Here is a 19,347-nt window from a genome sequence, read left to right on the forward strand (position 1 = left end):
GGGCGATGATGTCATGAGGGTGAAGACTGGGGTGTCCTCTCAGTAAGGGTAAGCCCCCCCCCACCACTGAGGGACCACAATGATCATAGAGCCTGACTACCACGATTGTGTCCGTCTTCGCTCATGCAGGGGAAACTGTAGGATTTTTTTAAAGGTGGGGGGCATAATTCATACAGAGGGGCCAACCTTATCATTAGCCAATGATATGCTTTGAATTGGTGATTGACAGTCGAGGGAGCACTCCAGGAGCCAATCAGCTTCCAGCTGGGACCAGCGACCCCTGTGGCCCCACCGCTGCATACGCCCTTGCACTTGTGCCACAGGGATGGGTGCAAAGCAATCTCCGCATGGATCTCCTCAAGGCAGGCTATCCAGATAAGCCACTCTTGAACATTAAGGGCCGGATTAACTGGAATATTCCTTGATCCGTGAGGAGAATCCCATCTCCTTGGCCACCATCCCCGTTTTCATTCCTGGTTTATGAAAACTCCCTTCCAGATGGTTTTATCTCACCAGTCGTTCTTTGGAAGGAGGGCGGGGGATTACTCTCCCCATCCTGTTTCCTGAATCATCAGCAGAATCTCTCCAGTCCTTACTTGCACGTACAAGGCGATGATGCTACAGATGATGTTTGTTTGCTTTGCCTTCAGATTATGTACCACATGAACAGGAAGGTCCCCTGTGTGAAGCGTCTTCCATAATCTTATTTATTATCATTATTGTTTTACGCTGTACAGTCTGTACCTTCCTAGTCCTACTGGGCCATCAACATCACCATGGCGACCCGGGCTCACCATAGCCTTTTATTTGTCCGTGATGCGAACATGTGATGGGGGTGGGGGGACGGGGGGGATAGAGTAGGTGCAGCTTAACGGGCAACAGGGGTTCAGATCCCACCATGTGTGTGGAGATTACATGGTTTCCCTTTGCTTTGTGGGTACATGCAGGTAGGTGGGCTACCGTCTGATGGTGGCCCTAGGCTGACTGGGATAGGCTGCAGGCCACCATGTGACCCTAATCAGAGTAAGAAGGACGGTTGGAAGATGGATGAATGGATGGATGAATTGATTTTGTATATTCTGGCTGCTGATGTCACTGCCTTGGAAACGTGACCTCTAAATGACCCCTGTAGAATCCGGCACGCTGTCTCTCCCCATTTATGATCCGAGGATGTTCTGAAGTCCTGAGTGATCGACCCGCGTCTGCCAGTATCGAGAAGCAGATGGGGTCTCCCGCGGCAACCGGCAACAGTGACACTGTAGCATCACAAACACCGATCGATAATGTGGAATAAAGAACATGCAGTAAGAATCATGAAGATGATTCCCTGCTTCGGGGAAGGGAGTCATACAGAAGAAATGATTTATTTTTTTTTATCAGTAATGCTGTTAAAAGCTCTCAGGTGTGTTACGATTGTGACGTCAAAAATGAAAATGCTAATTGAATCACAGTGTATGCAAAATGAGTGTGTGGCAATTATAAGCATTTACTCTGCAATCTAATGCATTACGAACAATATTAATTTTTCAAATGGCTCTAGTTACATTTTTCTGATTGCTGCGTGATTAATGTTTGTTGTGCCCAAGCTGCACTTTCAGCTCAGATCATCTCGGTTCGTTAAGTTGGGCGACTTAATTTGCGGAGTTTGAGTAGTTGCCTCTCTCTGCCCTGCTGTCTCTTCAAGAGCAATTTTGGCCGCCCCCTGGAGATATTCCACGTCAGCAGCGAGCTTAGATCATCGTCATGATCAGGACCGAGCTCTCGAGACCCTGGTGGAGCATTTAAACCACTTAGATTGTCGTGATTTTGTGTGTCCTGTACGTGTTACTCTAGTTCCACACTTCCAATTTCCAGCAAAAAGCGTTGCCGTTTCCTGCCTCTGGAGGGCCTTCTCACAGTCAGATACCTTGTTTTTTTATCTGCCGAGTTTATCGGGGTCAGAGTGGGCCATGCTGTTGAGCTTTGGGTCAGCTTTGATGCTTAATCTCCTAAAATGGCTTCCTGAGAGATGCTGGTAGTCTCCCCTGGACACTTTTCTAGTGAGTAAGTCAGTCTATCAGATATGTGCAGCATTACAAGAATTCAGCAGTGTCTGATTAGAGATCCATTCATGAAATACATCGGCAGGGCTGCTCAGCTCCTACTTTTAACTTTTATAGAATTCCTACTTGATTCCTACTTGACTCCTGTTTGACTCGTACATGGTTCCAATGAATTCTGTCTTGACATCTGTTTCCCACTTGATTCCTATGAATTTTAGTTCAGCTGTTTGACTCCTACTGAGGTTCTGCCAGTCTGGCAGAAATTCCAGCTTCACTCATGTTTGACTCTAGTTTGATCCCTACTCCTACTCGACTCCTATTGAATTCAAGCTTGACTGCTGCTCTAGTGCTACTCCTAGTTCTGCTCGACTCCTTGCCCCCCCCCCCCCCCCCCTCAGCAGCTCACAGTTATTCATAAGCGTTCGTCTCTTCCCTGTCCTCATTTGACACTCATTAACCAACCTCACTGCAATTCTAAGTGTCACAGTATAAGAGAGACCCAGAGCTGTACACGTGTAGACGTGAGACCATCTCCTGCACACTGGCGGTCGGAAAATGGCTGTGGTCTTGCTCCTGAGGTTTGAAGTAAAACCCAGATGTGTTTCCTTAAGCAGATCTCTGATGACTGCTAACATCCCCTGCTAAGATCCCCTCCACCCACGGCCGGCATGCGTAACCCGTGCAACCTCACTCGTCTGTCCCTGGGTCTATTCCTGTTCGATGTGGTACAGTATAGGTGCTACTTTGTAATTACACCTATAATTTGAGAAACCCCAGAATGTGCCTTCGAAGCTAAGATGAGCCACCCTGTCTTACCATTTCCCTCTCTCCTTTTATTGTAGAAGCTTTTTAAAATTATTTTTAAAATTTTAATTTGATTTCTATTCTGATTCGGTTTTGAAGCTATTTTTGCACAGGTACATGACACACACTGCCTTTTCAGCACATACACGCACACACACACACGCACACACAGAGAACAGGAATGATTCTAGGATTTTTGTTTAAGTTGGAGGTGCATAAGAAAGGCTAATATTCATACAGAGGGATATGTTTTGAATTGGTGAGTGATGGGGGAGGGGCTCTCCGAGGGCCAATCAGCTTTCACCTGGGGCGTGTGACTCTGTGGTCCCACCCCTGTCATGCAGCCTTTCCCCCAATTCTGTCCCCAGTCGCCCACGGCGATGAAAGCGGACCGCATTGCGGGGGTCTGCTGTGTAGAGCGGACCTGTGACACGGCTGTGAGACCTCCGTCTGTTCTGCCACGTGTGGGAGGTAGCACGGCCTGTTAATGTGGCAGGCACAGCCTCCGGGGCACGATGGCGAGGAAGACAAGCGGCCGGCGGCAGAACGTTCCAGAACAAAGCCGGTCCGCCAAGAGGGCGAACTGCAGGAAAAAAGAAATAATTAAATTTGTGTATTTCTTTCTTTCTTTCTTTTTTTAATTATGCAAGCGGGCAAATCTTTTTAAAGGTCATGGTGCAGAATGAAGGAAAACAGAGCGTCAGGAAGAGTGGGGGGGGGGGGGGGGGCAGCAGGCATATTATGGGAAGAAGTGCTGAATCTCTGGAAGGGCAGAGTGACTGAAAGGCCGGTTCGCATACCATCACAGAAGGCAGCGAAGGGGAACGGAGCCCCACCAGCCCACACCAGCGCAAAGCCCATCGCCATTTGCCCTGCTGCTCCGATTCATTTTTTCCCCCCACTGAAAAATCACACGCTTTTGTCCCCAGTGGCAGCTTGCGGTTCTACAGTTTAAGCCAAGTTGCCCAAGGGAAGGCCGCCCTCCTGGACACAGCAGCAGGGCTCACCCTGGGTGTTAAACATGCCATCGGAGTATGTGCCAGCGCGCTACGCGGATTTGGGGCTACCTGATAGGAGCCGGAGAGGTCTTCTGCGATCTCACGGGAACTGGTTAGTCCGGAGGGGCATCTTTTCCCATTAGTCTTTCCAAAAATAAGCACGGGCCAAAATAAAAAATAAACAGATACTGTGCTGGCATTGTATTGGCACATGTTTTACAGCTGGCATAATGATGAAGGTTATAAGGAGCTCTCACAATCCCGCCCCGTACCGCGCCATTCTCAGTTTGCCGCGCCAACGCGTTAATCAATTCCCGGTGAACAGCCGGCCGATGTGCGTTCGGGCCCAGCTGTGGAGCCCTCCGGCTTAGAGACAGGCAGACGTCGCTGTGAGGTTTGCATCTTAAACCAGATAACAGGCAGAGCCCATCTCTTTGAGAAACTTCCTGGGAGTCAGTGCTAGCTGGCCATTAAACACAGCGCCACCTGCTGCATCATCAAGAGCATTTCTTTTCGACATTGGAAGTCATAAGAAAAATGCATTACATTACAAACAGGTAGGAGAACAATAGTCCTATCCCCTACAGCTCATAGACTAATTGAATGAACAGCATCCCATATACCCAAGGCATCGGGCATGGCCCCCAGCTCTCAATCCGTGGGTTGCGACCTTCTAACCTTGCATTTTTAATGCAACGTCATGCATAATGGATCATCGGAATTCAGATCGGATCTCCCGGAGAGACATTAAAAAGAGTGAAAGTGTTACACAAGTTAGCCATTATGCTAAAACAGCCCTTTTCCCACAATGCCCCGCCATTATGTTCTAATTGCCTGAGAGTCGTCTAAAAGACGTCAAAAAGTCCACAGAAATTTAAATCAGAATCCCTAAGAGGATTTTTGTAAAATGTAGGATTTTTTAAATAGGAAAAAGTTAAATCAGCTAAAAAAAGTGCAGTTTTCTTTCGTGTTTAAGGGGGTTCGAGCGGTAGGCCTCCAAGGCTCCCGTGACGGAGAGAAGCCTGTCAGCCAGGCCTGCTGCCCCCGTCACGTCTGACTGCGGGAGGGGTACCCTGTCATCCTGCTAGCTGAGATTAGCCATGTCCCGGGCTGTCAGACCTCTAACACCACTCCCCCCCCCCATCATAACACTGCCCCATGCTGCTGCCAGCATCCCCCACCACCAGCAAAAGTTTGTCCTACAATAAGATGACAGTGGGCCAGCATCCCTCTCTTCCTTTTACATAATTTATGCCCCCCCCCCCCCCCCCCGGGTGGCGCTGTACTCGAGGTCTGGCATCCGTTTTGGGTGCGTGACGGAGCATCCTCTGCCCCCCCCAACTGGCATCTGGCGGTCATGGCAAGGTCGCTTGTATCACTTTTTGTTTACAGACGGGACAATGTTTTGTCCAAGGCAGCTTTAGGGTGTGTTTGTGTGTGTGTGTGTGTGTGTGTGTGTGTGTCTGTATTTTTTTTTAATTCTGTACATGTCACACATTTTGAGGAAAAAGTGGCTTTTATCTTTTTGGTCGCTGAAATCCAGGCTGTTTTATTCCTCTCCAGCCTCCTGGCTTCACACGCATCTGAAGCCGTTGAACAGAGAGGATGCCGTCGAGGGAATGAGCAGAAAAGCAGCTGACGCGAGTGAATGAATCAGCGCCGGGCAGTGTGTGGCTCAGCAGGTTAGCCTGTTACTGGAAGGTTATCGGTTCAAATCCCGAGATCAGCGGAGTGATGTCACTATTGGGCCCTTAACCCCCAGTTGCCCCAGGCCCTGGCTGACCTGCTCTCTCAATTGTGTGTCACTTTGGATGAAAGTCTCTTCTAAATAAACAAAATGTAAAAACAAATAATGCAAGTTCAGGAGCCTGGATGGTGCCCACACCCTGCATCATCAGCTCCCTGGACAGCCCCTGCGCCCCCTCATCTGGCCCAGTCATATGGGTGCCCCCCCGGGTACATTAAAAGCGGACTACAGCTTGAATATTTCAGTTAAGTGATTCACCCTCTCAACCCGTTGTTTAATCAGCAGCAACTGGTGACTTGCATTATCATCCGCATTACAGGGGACGTGCTCGTTGCTGCTGCATTAAAACAAACACTCCCCTGATTGCGCCTAGGCATTCCTGCAGGATGGGAATCTTCCCCGCTAGATGTCTGGATCACAAAAAGCAGGCTGTTTGTAAAATGACTCTGTGGCCTCACACCCGCGTGGATTTGAGTTCTATTCCCACTCTGTGTTGGGCTTGCATGCATGTGTGGGTGTCCTCCAGCTTCTCCGGATTCCACCCTCTGTCCAAAAACATGCGGTTATGTGAACTGATTCCTCCTGATTTTCCGCCCTGCGTGAGTGTGCCCTGTGACAGACTGGCATCCCATCCAGGGTGACCCCTGCCTCATTCCCTTTGCATTCTGGGATAAACGCCAGGCTCACCAGAACCCCACTGGATAAGTGGTTATGGAAGATAGATCTGTTCCTTCGAACAGCGGCCATCACTGTGGCAGTAATTGTAGTTTGCCTATCAGCAGCTTCCAGTTTTGAAACAATAGTATCAGTATCAATTATTCTGGGGTAGTTGTTGTAATAGGCATTTTTTTGGGATGTACCATCATTTAAAGCAGGGGTTTCCTTTTTTCTTTTCTTTTAAATTCCAAAAACTCATACATTATTTGTTTTTACACTCAAGCAATTCTTTAAACTATCCCTAACCTTGGCGCGTTCTGATGTCATATGAAAAAAAATGGAAATGGTTAGAGTTGTTAGATCTAGTGCCAGGTCCCTCCCACCCCCAGATTAACAAGTTTTACCTCCAGCACCTTTCCCCCCTTTACTGGTGTGGGCAGGGGCCACGAAAAATCCCATCAGCCGCGTCAGAGAGTCGACGTTCCTGCATGCGCGTGGGTGGGTGGGTGAGACCCCAGCTGTCATCTGAACTAGAAGTGTACTGATCTTCACGGTTCCACTTAAGCTTCTTTCCATGCCGACGGGGTGATTCCGAAACAGGGACGAGCTCGCGGTGCTCCAGAGCACATTTCTGCGGTCCGTACACTTGTCGGCTTAATGACCCGTCTGCCGCACACCCCCGGATCCCCCGCCAGCCTTAACGGGGGGTCAGATCTTCAGTGTGTTTTGATTCCTGCAGTAAAAATAGCAGATTGTATTTTTCCCTGCTTTGAAAATGTATTCAGGTCTATTTTTTTCCTTCAGTGCTGTTGTCTGTCTGAGGTTATGTGAGGATCTGTTACTGAATGTGGATTTTATAGTTGATTTATGGACGTTTGTGGCGTTTTTCGGAAAGTGTGAGATTTCTGAGTTCATACTCCTTCCTTTTTCAACATCGGTACTGAACCTATTTTTCAGAAGGTAGGGGGTATATATCTTGTCCCAATACACCCCCTCAACACCGCTCTGGACCACTCCATCCAATGGTCTGAGGAGGGTGACCGTAGATCCTCAGAGAGGACGACATCAGCATCCGTCACAGTAAAGAGTAAGATGCCAGACTGCGGCCGGTAGCCAGACCCCATCAACATCCTGTTGCCGTGGGCAACAGAGACTCTCTGAGTGACAGTGGTGGGATCCTGGTATCTCTTTGTTTATATATGGCCTGTCCTGAGTCTGTTAGGATAAACAAAAAAAAATACTCTGACTGATCTGGTCAGGGGGGCTAACTTGGCTGGCACTTGTCAGCAGTAGATAAGAAGTTATTTGTTTCTTCAGCAATTTTCAGATTCCCAGGGTAATATTAGTGAGGGAAGCTTTTGGGGGGGGCATTTATTGTGAGCACTGAAGGCAAGGAATAAATCAGAATCTCTGCTTAGACTCGAGCACGGGCAGAACAAGGGTGGACATTGAAATGACCTCCTGTCATTATTATTGTTGCCATTATTATCATTATTGTTCTGATTATGTAGCAGTAGAACATTGCAGAAGACTACAGCATTATGTGACCCTGTATGGGTACACAGCTGGAGGGTGAGGGATGCATGAGACTGGAATATTCCATGACCATGTACTGCATAAGTGGCTGAAAGATGAATGTCGGTAATTATGGGAACATCATGGTCTTTAGAAGCCAAACTTGCTTTCAAGGCTCTGCCCTGCTTTTAGGTGTCGTTACGCTCCTGGAGTGATGTCGTTCCTCAGGTCTTACCGGTCAGGTTGATAACTGACTCCGTGTTTTTGTATGAATGAAAATGTGACCAGCAAAGCTTTCTGTTATTCCTCACATGTACACACCAAAAACATTTTACCCTTCAGTAGCAACCAGGACTGAAGCTCCCCCTATTGGCTGAATCAGTACGATTCTTGGTCCCTAGCACATGCAGTGACCATGAACTGTGTAATCACTTTTGCTCTTGACTTCAGGATTATTCTATAAATTTAAAAGCAGTCTTTTTTTAACTAACCCATCTCTAACCCCTGTTAGGACAGATAATTCAATCAGTTTGACTGGAGGCAAAACTGCCATTCATTGGTCACAGTAGTCCAGATCTGAGCTCTTATGGGCCAGATATTCGCAGGGCTCCGGCATGGCGGTTCAGATATCCGGGATGGCCTTTCTCCGTCTCTCACTGCATGACAGTTGACTGAAAGAGGTGCTTCAACGGCAAAGGCGTCCGCCGGAAAACGTTTCAACGAGGTCGCTCATCCATCACTCTTTGGAGCCGGCTGTGTAATTAGTTTCTTCTGACGGTTCTGACGGGGCGAGCTTTCCGGACCTCTGTGCATTGTGGGAAACATCTTCCAGTTCTCCCATTTCCCTCTGCGCCGGGCTGCGTTCTCTGCTCACGGACCTTAAAAAAAAAAAAAAAACATGCTTGAGCGAGCAGGCGGACCTACGGTCATCTCACGGGAAGCGCTGTGGCGTCCAACCATGCATGGAATACCGGAGTGTGCAAGGCTAATGTGATTTACGTGCTGAGAGGCTGTCTGAGGCCCCGCTGCTGTTCGGTTATGCAAGGCGGCCCCATATCTGTGTGATGAGGACAGCAGTCAGTCCTGATTTAGAAGGAACTGCAGTGATTTAATGGAGATGGGGCCAGTTTGGGATAAGATCTGTCTTTTTGAGGTGGTTTTAAGAGTCCGCATAATCTAGTTTGGCAGGCGAGCATTATTAGTGTGCCTTGGAGAATCGCTTAGGACTTGCGACCAAAATGTACTCAAGGATTAAGAATTTAAGCAAATGGTTTACAGATCTTGGCATATACCCAGGTCTGAGGGTGGCATGTATCCGTACGGATCTTTGGGCATGGACCCGATGGGTCACGTTGACCAGGTGAGCGGGTGTGAGAAAGGATAAGCTGCTGCTACGTTAAGGTGATTGCGGAGAGCTGCCTCTCGGGAACGCTCGGGTTAAGACGTGTGGCTCCTCTCCCCTTGACAGCTGCCCGGCTAATTAAGCCCACAGAATGATAACGGACGGCTAATTAAACTGCCGGTGTTTCCCCGGTGTGCGGAAATCCACACAGGCCCATTCCAGCAGCGTGGGGGTGGAGGGGAGTGATGTCGTTCGCAGAATCACAGGCCTCTGAGAAGCGTACCTGGATCTCATCCACTTATGTGAGCAGCTCGGGATAAAACTGTCCGTTCCCTTTAGTGGTTAATATTTTAGATTTGGATTCTTAACTAGTAATATCTGCCTGTGCAGAAATAGATCAGTAGTGGGTTTTTTTGGGTAGATGCCTGGAAGCCAGCAGTTAGGGTGGAGAGTGGAAGGAGACAGTGTGGATGAAGGAAAACTGTGCAGTCAGGGTGGAGAAGATACAGAGAGTCAGAGTGGAGTAGGAGAACAAAATCAGGGTGGAGTAGGAGCAAAGTCATAGTGGAGTAGGAGAACAGATCAGAATGGAGTAGGAGCAGAGAGTCAGGGTGGAGTAGGAGAACAGATCAGGGTGGAGTAGGAGCAGAGAGTCAGGGTGGAGTGGGAGAATAGATCAGGGTGGAATAGGAGCAGAGAGTCAGGGTGGAGTAGGAGAACAGATCAGGGTGGAGTAGGAGCAGAGAGTCAGGGTGGAGTAGAAGAACAGATCAGGGTGGAGTAGGAGCAGAGAGTCAGGGTGGAGTAGGAGAACAGATCAGGGTGGAGTAGGAGCAGAGAGTCAGGGTGGAGTAGGAGAACAGATCAGGGTGGAGTAGGAGCAGAGAGTCAGGGTGGAGTGGGAGAATAGATCAGGGTGGAGTAGGAGTAGAGAGTCAGGGTGGAGTGGGAGAATATATTGGGGTGGAGTAGGAGTAGAGAGTCAGGGTGGAGTGGGAGCAAAGAGTCAGGGTGGAGTAGGAGAACAGATCAGGGTGGAGTAGGAGCAGAGAGTCAGGGTGGAGTAGGAGAACAGATCAGGGTGGAACAGGAACACAGAGTAAAGGAGGCACACTCTAAAGAGAGGGTGGGGATAACACATACAACCCCAGTGAAGATAGGAAGACATTTGCACAGTGGCTCTGTAGCATAGTCGTCCGGGATGCACTAAAACCTCTACCTGCCTCACCTTTGATGTCCGTGCAGGGAGACTGGATGTCCTTTCAAGTGGCATTTAGCTCTTGGCCTCCAGGGGGCTTGTGGCAAAATCCACCGTGTTTGCTGGCCTGCACCGTGAGGATGTTTCCGGAAAGAAAGAGAGCACGCTCGGCACTTGTTCTTATTTTTGTGTTACATTCAAACATTTCAGAAAGAAAGACTATAGTTTCTGAATGGCTGTAAACATGATGGGGGGGGGGTGGAGGTGGTGCCTTAGGGAGCAGCACTGTGGCTCCACACCTGCAGGATTGGGGGTCCAAAGTACGCTGCCATGTGTGTTGAACTTGCATGCTCTCCCCAGGTTTGCACAGGTTACTCTCTGGGTACTCGTGTTTCCTCCCACATGTCCAAAAGTATCCATTTAGGTGAACTTGCCCTCTGTGTGTGTGTATGTGTGCATGTTGTTGTATGTGCCCTGTGAGGACCTGGCAACCCATCCAGGGTGTCCCCTGCCATGCGCCCTGTGCTTCCTGGAATAGGCTCCAGGCTCACCTTGACCCTGTACTGGAAAAGGGATTATTTTAGATGGATGCGCCATGCTGATTATTTGATTAAAGTGTAAGTCTTATTTCCCTCATTTCCTTGGCAATCGCTCTGTCAGCTGATACGCTTCATTGAGGTTTCAGCGGATTGGTGAATATCATAAAATGCAGGAGAGGCGTATGTGCCGAGTAATGAGTCAGGCTGGCGTCCAGCTGAGGAGTGATCCATCGTGATTTATTTTACCGGTGATAGAGACAGAATCCAAGCTCAGTAACCAAACCGGGACAGAGATATAGCAGAATCAGAACCCAAAAGCTGAACAGGACATGGCCTTGTGGATGCATGGGGCATGGAAATGGCTGTGGCGGTAAACAAGGGAGGGGTGTCATTGATATCCGGTGAAGGATGATCGGCGACAGGGCACCTGGTTGCTTGGAAGATCCAGGCTGGATCGTAAGACTGAAGACTATATTTATCTGTTTGACTGAAGGGCCGAGAGAACCAAGGGAGAAGCAAAGATTACAGGTGAGAGGAATTTCCAGTTTAGCTAGACCTTCGTCTTCAAAATTTGTCTTCCGGAAAAGTCATCCTCTGGACCTGTTTCTCACCCCAGTGCTCGAGGTCCTCCAGTAGTCCACATTTTTGCTCCCTCCCAGCTCCCAACACACCTGTATTAGGTATTCAGTGTTTTAAATTGGCTGGGACCTGGGAGGGAGTCCTCCAGGATTGTATTGGGAAGCACTGATTTAAACAACTTTCCTGTGAAAGCACCTTGGTCGGGGGCACGTAGGATCACATCACATCAGGTCTGGAACAGAGGCACAAGGCAGGGGAACACCCTGGATAGGATGACAGTCCATCGCAGAGCATGTGCACACTCATGCTTCAGCGAATCACACGTCATTGGGTTGTGGGAGGAGAACATCCCAGACTGATGCAGTGGAAGGCGTGCTTTAGTGTATAGGTGTGCATGTGAAAGGGAACATCAAGATCACGGCACTTCATATGTATAAATCCATATTCCATAATCGCCTACCCGGTGCTGGGATCCTGCAAATATGGAGTCTGTCGCAGGAAACACACACACACACACATACACACACGTGCATACATTAGTCCCTGAGACATGACGGATCAATGGGAAGTCTTTTTTCCTGTTGAATTTGGGATTCGAATCCTATCCCTCCTGTGTATGTCGATTTCTTCTTGTTTGCACAGGTTTCTGCTGGGTATGGATGGATGGATTGATTTACAGTCATTGGCGGCTGTACTATATTTGGTTATGGAGTATTTCCATATGTAATATTAGGACAATGTCTAATTTCCTATATTTTACCAAAAAGTCCACCTTGATATTCCTTTTCCTTAAAAATCTGGCACTTCCTCTTAAATGTTAATATATTCTTTTAAAAAAGGACAGGACGCATAATAGATTAGCCTGCGAATATCCTCCTTCATCTACAATTCAGCACACAGAGCTGAGCCTTCAAATTAATAATGGTCCATTTTTATAAATGTCGGGATTATTACAGTGATAACAGGGTGGCTCGTGATACATCCAAGAAAGGGGTGATAAACTAACTCTATCATGTGAGATTAGCTCTATTTTTAATGCATCAGCTAACAGAGGACAGGCTACGTTCTGTTCATGTAGATCATTCTGACTGGGGGCCCGTTACCCTGCATTGGCGCGTTACCTTGCATTAATGCATTATCCTGCATTGGCGCGTTACCTTGCATTAGTGCGTTATCCTGCATTGGCGCATTACCCTGCACTGTCGCGTTACCTTGCATTAGTGCGTTATCCTGCATTGGCGCGTTACCTCGCATTAGTGCGTTATCCTGCATTGGCGCGTTACCTCGCATTAGTGCGTTATCCTGCATTGGCGCGTTACCTTGCATTAGTGCGTTATCCTGCATTGGCGCGTTACCCTGCATTAATGCGTTATCCTGCATTGGTGCGTTACCTTGTATTAGTGCATTATCCTGCATTGGCGCTTTACATTGCATTAGTGCGTTATCCTGCATTGGTGCGTTACCCTGCATTGGCACATTACCCTGCATTGGTGCGCTACGCTGCATTGGCGCGTTACCCTGCATTGGTTACCTTGTTTAGCTAGATCCCGTCTTTCACGTCGATTGCGAGGAAGATAATTGTCAAACGTCATGATTTCAATAGGAATGGATAATTATGGGAGAAATGACACGGTGAATTATTTTATCTTAAAGGCACAGGTGGGGGTAACATTGTGAGCTGTTTTATGCTCTTTGAGGAGTGTTCACTCTGAAGAAAACCTTGCGTCATTATTCTCCACCCCAGTTTGAGTCAGGAGCTCCCAAAATCCCAGAGGAAGCATCCATCTTTGACACCAAAATGAATTTTGGCTGCACATGTTATTGGAACGGTGGAGGCCCATGTAGGAAATAATGTTGAATTTTCACGCCTTTGTGTTTTTCGTGTGTGCGTGTGTGGCTTTAATGTGATGCTCTGCTTCCAATGCACACTTTCATCAATCACGCTAGAATAACATGTCGAGGCGTCCGAACGCCATGCACCAGCGGTAGCTTCTATTTTCCCTATAAATAATGAAGAGCATAAATAATGTGTTGTCCATCAATCAGCGCTGCCGTCATTTTCCCACTGTAAGGGTATGTCAGAACAAGGGGTTGCTAAGCAACGGCTCTTGGTGGGCTAACTTTTTTATCAAGTGCGACGGACGCCAGCTACGAGTCCCGATAGCGACCTGTCGAACTTCCAAAGCCGGGACTCATTTTGCCTATACAGGGGCAAGGCCACAGTGGTATGGATTGGCCCCCGGAGGGCACCCTCCCATGTCACTCACCGATTCAAAACATACCACCGGCTAAGATTGGCCCCTCTATATGAATTATGGCCCCTCTTAGGCCCCCCACCTTAAAAAAACATCCTAGAATAGTCCCTATACCTAGATATTCCTGGTTATTAACTCATTCCATATGGGTCTCTCACCATTTGGATATCTGGGCATTTCAGGAGTAAAGTTACTATGGATCTTACCAAGGTCCTGGGTGCAACATAAACGCACCACTTTTCAAAAGCTGTATACAATAGATTCAAAAAAAGATGTGCTAAGACACTTTGTTACAACTCGATCCCTAGTGGCAAATACCTCAAGGCCCAGCATATTCCGGCAGATAATGCAAATACATTTTGCCTGCATTTATTTTTTAACCTTCTTTCAGGATAATAGCAGATTGGCTTACAGGAGTATTATTTAGAATAGCGTGTTATCTACCGGAGGCAGTCAGGAAGTGTGTAGGCTTGAAATGACCCCAGGTACCATGTTGGCACTCATTCTCCAGATGATGAAAACTGGCATCCCTTTGCCTTATCTTTCCTCCCAAATCTCCCCACCCCTTTATCCTCCGGCGCCGCGTGATGCCCTGTGTTGTGTCCAAGCGGGGTGACTGCAGCAGGAATGCCTCACACGGAGGTCTGGGAAAAGGGAAAAGGAAACAGCGATTGGTCATTTGGAGACTCGGAATAATTAAAGATCCATAAATAAATCATCGCACGTGCCTAGGAGTAGCCGAGCAGGAACAAATCGTGCACAGACCCTCGGGGTCAGCCTGTCAGCTTTACCGTAGTGTTGTTACCTTCCCGCCACCGATGATGAATGTGTATGAATAAGCGGGGGTCTGTTTAATCAGGGATGTAATTTGCCCATTCTGTGTATTAATTATACCCCAGTGACAAAGACGAATCCGTGTCACATTTTGTAACTGTGTTATAAAGGTATTTCTGGGGTCGATAATATTCAGTTAAAGCCGGGAGGATGATGTCATTGGGTTACATAGCAGCCACTTGGGGGCCCGCCGTCCCTCCAGTGTGCTGACAGTTCATGGCTCTGAAACCTTGGGGGTCCCATACATATGTATGAGTGTAATAGCAGTAGACACTGCCACTGGAAAGACTCCACAGAATAACGGACATACCTGTAAAACGGTGGCATGAATGTGTCATAATGGTCTCAACCAATGGGGGGAGATCGAGGGCTGTGATGTCACGCCAGAATCTACCTCTGAGGGTATGGGCGTCTGCCTCAGAGAGGCACAGGAGAACACCGAAGTCGTCCTGGTGCTGGCCCCAGCTTAGCGTAGCTGCCGTCCTCATCTCCCATTCACTCTCTCTCTTTCCCTGCCGGTTCTCCTCGGCGGCTTGAAGTGAGCTGCTGCCCCCGCAGGCGATCACTCGACATCCCGAGTCGACCTTATTAGCAGTTGTGAGACAGACAGATCGATATCCTATAATATCAGAAAGAAAATCGAAGGCGAAGTCGCTGACTTTGCTTAAACGGAAACCTTCAGGATGGAAAACTTCTATTCCCTCCCGCCTTCGGTCCAGCCCCGGCTCATCGCGCAAAGAGCCGGGTTACATGAGCACGCGTGAGCACTAGGGGCGGCGACCACGTGCCGTCTGAGCTGCGTTCCTGAAGGCGAACCAGGAGTAGCGGATAAAATCTGGAAGCAGGACCCGGCGTGAGGTGCGAGGAGCGTGGAAGATGAGGCGCGACGTGAGCACCCTTCGCACTTCGGGGATGGGTGGGTCGCTATCGTCAGGATGACGAATCGAACCACGAGCCGGACCTCCGTGCCTTTTCTCACTGGGAGCGGATTATAGGTGTGTGTTTTACACGAATAACTGGAAAAGAAGGAGAGTAACCCAGAGCCTGGCTTCTGCCGAGGTTAAACGGGGGAGACAGTCTCAGAGGGAGGCGGTGAAAGGTACCCTCTGCTGTAGCCAGCCCAATTCCCACCCCCCCACCCGACTCCCTGAGCCAAGGGAATAGCTTTGGTTTATACATTGGTAGGGACCAAATCAGCTCCCAACCCTCCTCCTCCCCTAATCACACATGATACTCCCACAGTATTGGCAGGCATGTGTCCCTACTACCCATCCCTAAGCCCATGCCCTTTCCCCGGGCGACAGAAACCAATCTGCGGTGTGACTGGGGAATTTCGGAAGCTCCTGGCTTCTCACAGAATGCTCTGAAATCAGGCCATCAGAGGTGACAGCAGGGAATCTTTAAAATTCATAGTGCATCAATAAAACAGCTCATAAATAGTTTAGAATGGATGACGGACTGAATGTAGACAGGTGCTGATCCGTTAACAGACGACCGTCCGCTTAGCAATGGCTGTTTCTCTTTGGGTAGAAGCTGCCCAGCGCTTTGATCCTTACTGCAAGGGTTAGGGGTGTTTACATTGTTTTTCTCAGAGGCTTAATGTTTAAGGGGTTTTTTTTCCCTCAATTGCCTGTAGCCCCTGTTTACTTCCTTCACTGGGTTTAGTATTGTTTGTACTGCCTGCTTGAAGATATTTTTATTTTAATTGTACAGTATTATTTTGTTTGAACTTTTTTTCCATGTAGTGCATTAGGTTTGAGATATGCACATCACATATAATAATAATTATTATCATTGCTGTTTTGTTGTCATTTTATTATAATAACGATCATGGTTATTATTATTAATATTAATTGGGAGATTCATGTTCAAACACTGGCAAGGACCACGGCCCAGTTTGCCTGGACGCTCCTGGGCTCCACTCCCAGTTCACTGTGCTGTCTGCCTGCTCACTGGTGCATACCTCTGATCAGCCTAACAGTGACCTGCTCCCTCCCTATCTGTGTATGATCAGCGCCACATTCGCCAATTGGGCTTTGCGGTTATACACTTCTCTGATAAAACATACATCACGCATCAGTTTCTTTGACAAACAGTACCGAGCGCACGCATCCAGTCCCAACGATGTCGCCTCACCATGTCACCGAGGAGGTATGTTAGTAGGAAGGACGTCTGGGCACTTTGTTCTCAGAAACCATGCAGGCAGACAGACTGAGACGTTTAATGGACTGTTTTAAACTGTCACTCGCTTCAGTTTCCTTTGTAAACGTGTTTAAATGGATTACCTTCGTCCAAATCTAGTCTCAGTGCTTCAGGAAAAAGGGGCATGCCCAAAAACACTGCCCAAAAAGGGCATGTAGTCTCACTGTTTCAGCAATACGGCTTGATCATCACGGGTTTGTAAGAACAGGGCCACTGTCATCAGTAATCCCAGGGCTGTGAACCTGCGGGGCTGGCCTCGTGTCCGAATCTGGTTCCTTCGATGGACCGTCTTGGTTACAGGGCTACCACGCTCATCAATAAATCGCCAGGTTGCATTTTATTTGACCATGCTTGTTATCCACCTTTATGAGAAGAAGCAGGACTGTAAATCACTTAGGAGCCGGAGCGCTGGAATTGTTCATGCAAGCCAGATACATCTAGTCCTGCTCTCTCTATCACTCTTGGAAATGTCACGTCAAATTGCTGTTCGCATTTAAAGAGCTGCATGCCGTCGTTCGTATCGGCAGCGTCAACTGGAGAGAACTTGAGGGTAATAATCCCGCTCATTTTCACATGCCGGTAGGTCCTCATCTGCCTGGAAGGCCCTGCTAAATCTCCCACATTCTTCACAGGACCAGTGTGGAGCTGGGGCCGTTCGGTCTTGCAGGAGCAGCGTAACGGCTCAGGTGCGAATGCTTCGTGGCAAGCTGCCAGTACGCGGAAGTGGACTTATTGTGTAATGAAAAGGCATCTAGGCTACCGGTCAAAAGTTTTCGCACAGCACAGGTTCTTTTTTACCACATTTCATAAACTGCAGACTTTTTATTCTTGTTAAGTATTGGAAAGTTCAGTGAACAACTATATGAAAATATAGAATAAAATGGAAAGACTACATAAAGATGGGCTGGCCCCCCGTCCTGGGTTGTTCCCTGCCTCGTGCCCGTACTGTAGCTCCCGGGATAGGCTCCAGACCCCCCCCCGTGACCCGGAAGTATAAGCAGGTTGGAAAATGGATGGATGGATGGATGGATGGATGGTGTACCTAATAGTGCATGTAAGACATCCTATTAACTGATTGTGCGGTGATGACAAGTCAAATTTTAGGCTGGCCTTTAAATGTACTAGTTAACTATTTCATTCCATGAAACAGAGCAGTATTTAATGTCCCTTGAAGAAAGAATACCTTGAATTTTCTCTGCTGTTACCTGCTAGAGAAGGTTACTTTGATGAATCAAAGATGTGACATTTTCTTGCTAATAAAGGTACTCAAATGGTGAATATACTGTAAATGTATTTGTTAGCAAGGAATATACAGTGTATGTTTAGTAAATACTAAGTGAGTAACATGCAAATGTAGAAAATTTCAGTGTGTGAAAATGCTTTTGACAGGTAGCGTACTACTGTCTGATCGTCAGATGCATTCACATTGGGTTTAATGTGATCTTATTGCAAAAAAAAAAACAAATTAACAAATTATTTGGGCTCACCATTACAGAAGCAGGGGCTGACAGTGTTAGATGAACGTGGTCTGTAAGTCTCAGTGTTGAGTAACAGAGTCTGTTAGCCTCTCTTTTAAACAAAGAATCTGTGTGTGTCTTTGTTACAGGAAAAAAGCCTGATAGTGCTGTAGGAAGAGTACAGAGTCACTGTTAAGTAAAGAGTCTGGTAGGAGCAGTGTTAGAGACTTTTGGTTCAGTCAGCATATAATTATAGGAGCCGAGAGGAGCCCAGCTCCACCTCTTTATGTCCAAATCACACCTTTCCAGAGCACAGCTCCACCTCTTTATGTCCAAATCACACCTTTCCAGAGCACAGCTCCACCTCTTTATGTCCAAATTGCACCTCAGCAAAGTGCAGCTCTGCCCCCTTATGTCCAAATTGCACCCTGCCAGAGCACAGCCCCGCCCCTTTGTGTCCAAATCACACCGTGCCAAAGCACAGCTCCGCCCCCTTTATGTCCAAATCGCACCTTTCCAGACCACAGCTCCGCCTCTTTATGTCCAAATTGCACTTCAGCAAAGTGCAGCTCCGCCCCCTTATGTCCAAATTGCACCTCAGCAAAGTGAAGCTCCGCCCCCTTATGTCCAAATTGCACCCTGCCAGAGCACAGCCCCACCCCTTTATGTCCAAATCACACCATGCCAGAGCACAGCTCCGCCTCCTTTATGTCCAAATCGCATTTTTCCAGAGCACAGCTCCGCCCCCTTTATGTCCAAACCGCACCTTTCCAGACCACAGCTCCGCCCCCTTTATGTCCAAATCGCATCTTTCCAGAGCACAGCTTCGCCCCCTTTATGTCCAAATCGCATCTTTCCAGAGCACAGCTCCGCCCCCTTCTGTCCAAATAGCACCATGCTGGAGTGCAGCTCCTCCTCCTTCAATGTTAACCTTTTTTTCGGAATTTCCCAAAATTTTGCACAACTTTCAGAGTTAGCAATTTAATAAAAGGTCGATTTTGCACTAAAAGGTACGTTTTGTCATCAGCTTTAATGACAATTTTCTTTAGTCGCTCTGACCTTTATAGTGCTTTGGGCACTAGACATAGGAGTCTGCCCAGTGCATGTTATTATTTATTTATATAATAACAGTAGGAATTAAAATTAGAAACGAAAATCAAATTATTCCCGGGGCTTAT

At 47.9% G+C, this 19,347-nt stretch overlaps 1 protein-coding gene across 5 annotated transcripts in view; it reads left to right on the top strand.

Moving 5' to 3' along the window:
- dlgap1b (discs, large (Drosophila) homolog-associated protein 1b) overlaps positions 1–19,347 on the top strand; it is a 108,702-nt gene that overhangs the window by 42,122 nt on the left and 47,233 nt on the right. The window contains exon 3 of one of the 5 annotated variants that reach the window (XM_049011219.1): positions 5,408–5,526. The exons of the other annotated variants lie outside the window; for them this stretch is intronic. The gene's annotated coding sequence lies outside the window, so the exon portion shown is untranslated. The remainder of the gene's footprint in view (positions 1–5,407; positions 5,527–19,347) is intronic. 5 annotated transcript variants of the gene reach the window in all.

Source organism: Brienomyrus brachyistius, chromosome 4 (genome assembly GCF_023856365.1).
Source record: "Brienomyrus brachyistius isolate T26 chromosome 4, BBRACH_0.4, whole genome shotgun sequence".
Lineage (NCBI taxonomy): Eukaryota > Metazoa > Chordata > Actinopteri > Osteoglossiformes > Mormyridae > Brienomyrus > Brienomyrus brachyistius.